Genomic DNA, 2,500 nt, shown 5'->3' with positions numbered 1-2,500 from the left:
AGCACGTACACAACGATAAAATTCGACCATCAACAGGATTCAATGCGTAACAAGTGTGATTCTATGCGTGTACACAGTCGTCGGCGCTTATCTGCTATCACTTTGATACGGCTGACATAAACGACATTGTAATCGAAGATTATTGTATGTATCTTTGATAAGAAATGCGATTAGTAATCATTTTATCTGGCTTTGCATCGCTCTGTTTGATATCATTATATTCGAAGCTGCTCCAGAGACGACAACCGTACGTGTATTACTGTAAAAGATGAGATGATAATTCTCGGCCTTTATTACCAATCAATATCACATGCTTCAAAGCCAATGGTTGTTCCTACACATCAATAAACACCAATGATTTAATTCTGTGCTTGAAGGATTATATAGTTTATTGTTTGCATTTTCGTATCATCATAAAATGAGAAACAATTATTGTACTTACACTTCTCCTTATATATATATGTAAGACTATTGAAGCAAAGTTTAAAATACGTGTATTACGTACACTGTTGCATAATAATATTATGTTATGTGCTCTTCAATGAAATAATGATTCTATGTCGAGTAGAAATATCAACATAATGACGTTCGAGTGACTTGACGTGTCTGGATAACAAATCTGTAATCATCAATCTCCTCTCGTTATACGAGGGTTTAATTGAGTAGAAATCTTCCCTTGACTCAAATGAGATTGATTAACGATGTGGTGCTGTATCAAATTCCTTGGTATATACTGAAATAGAAGCACACGGTAACGATCACTCTTTTAGGAAACAAATCTATATAGCGTTTGTAGTTTCATTGATGCTAACAAAATTAAATTTTTCTTTCCGAGGCTGAATCAATATATACGAACAATGAAGAGCGTATATGATTCGCTTCTCGTTTGTGTAGGGGTTCCTAGGAAAGCCTCACATCGCAATTTCGCCACATTCTGTTATTTTACAAAGTGGCTTTGTAAAAGAGTTGCAAAATAGTTGCGCGAGTTCATTCCGCGATTATAACCGTTTATGGGGGCTATACCTAATCCCTTATGCGAGATAATGCTACATCCTCACCATCAGTTTCTTTAATGGTATCCACTGTATTGTCACTACTTAGAACAAGTCTATTCTCTCCACAAATCCTGTTTTTTCTGTCTCCTCTGCGAAACATACTCAAAGGCCCTGAAATAAAACATTGCTGCCCAATGATTTTCTAAAATAAGCAAAAGAAAAGAAGAAATCAATGTTTATATGTGTTGAATTGAAATCGTTATTTGTTTCAGATTTTTTTAACCAGTAAATTTATTACTGAAATTAAATAATCGATAATTATGAAATGATTATGTAGTTCTTTTATTCGTTTTTTTTTTTTTTATCACGATGTTAGGAAACTTTTTCACTAAAGCCATGTTTTTTCCCATCATTTCGGGAACTGCATTAAACAATACTCATTGCTTTTAAATGTACTTGAATCCAGCATTTCTTTTGGCAGACATATTGATCCGTTATAAATTGTTAATAAGGTTCAATGCAAACCAAAGTGTATTATTAATGATTTTAAACAAACATGTTCATTAATTTACTGTTAAGAGGAAAGGAAATATAAAATTGATCCGTTGATTTCCATGGGGTTTCTCCGCTGCCTTGCAATAGCAAAAGGACACTTTGAGAAAGTGTACATCAATTATCATGCTACACGATTTTCATTTTAGTAAATGAAAGAACCGACGCCTTTAGTAGTAAAACACATACAGTATTATAACACCATCTCCATATGTTCTGTTATGCTGGAGGTTATCACGAAGTTCATTTTATCTTTGGAGACAATTGTGACGGCCATTTCTTCATGATACAACGTTACTTGAACGAAGAATTTAACATTTTAAAAGAAAATTAGAACAGTTCTTGGCATTTCCCAAGAACTGGCTTTAATTAGCAATCTTTTTTTTCCTTTCTCTTCGATATCTCGGCTTCCGGCCAAATGCATAATTACAAATTTCAGATTTTTTCCGAAACCTGCAAATCTCGTTCTAAACCTGCTGTGATATTCTTTGATAAAGAAATTATTTTATGCGTATTGCTACCACAGGCGAATTATGTGAGGTTTCTGTTATGTTTTCAACCATTAAAATAATAGAATCAGTCATATTGGTCGCAGACTTTCTTTCTGTTAGCTTATTGTAAATAGCTTCCATGCTATAATTTTAAAATAGAATGAAATAATCGTTTCTTCTTCTTGGTAGGAGCGGGGCAAATGTTAATAACATGTACTGAGAATTATATAGTCGAAAAGAGACGTCTCTCTTTAATTAGGCGTTCTCACAAGTCTTAGAAATAAATCGAGATGATGAACCAGCCTAAGAACGCAATGTTATTGAAAGAATTGAAATCTAAATACAATAAAACATGTTAAGAAGTATTTTACAATATTCTAACAAAGTCACTTCTGCTTATTGATGAATTTTTTTACTAGAAACGTTAATTTCTAAAATAAATTTAGCGTCTTTTTGAAATTA

Source organism: Octopus bimaculoides, chromosome 14 (genome assembly GCF_046866305.1).
Source record: "Octopus bimaculoides isolate indiv1 chromosome 14, ASM4686630v1, whole genome shotgun sequence".
Lineage (NCBI taxonomy): Eukaryota > Metazoa > Mollusca > Cephalopoda > Octopoda > Octopodidae > Octopus > Octopus bimaculoides.
This window is presented reverse-complemented; position numbering follows the sequence as displayed.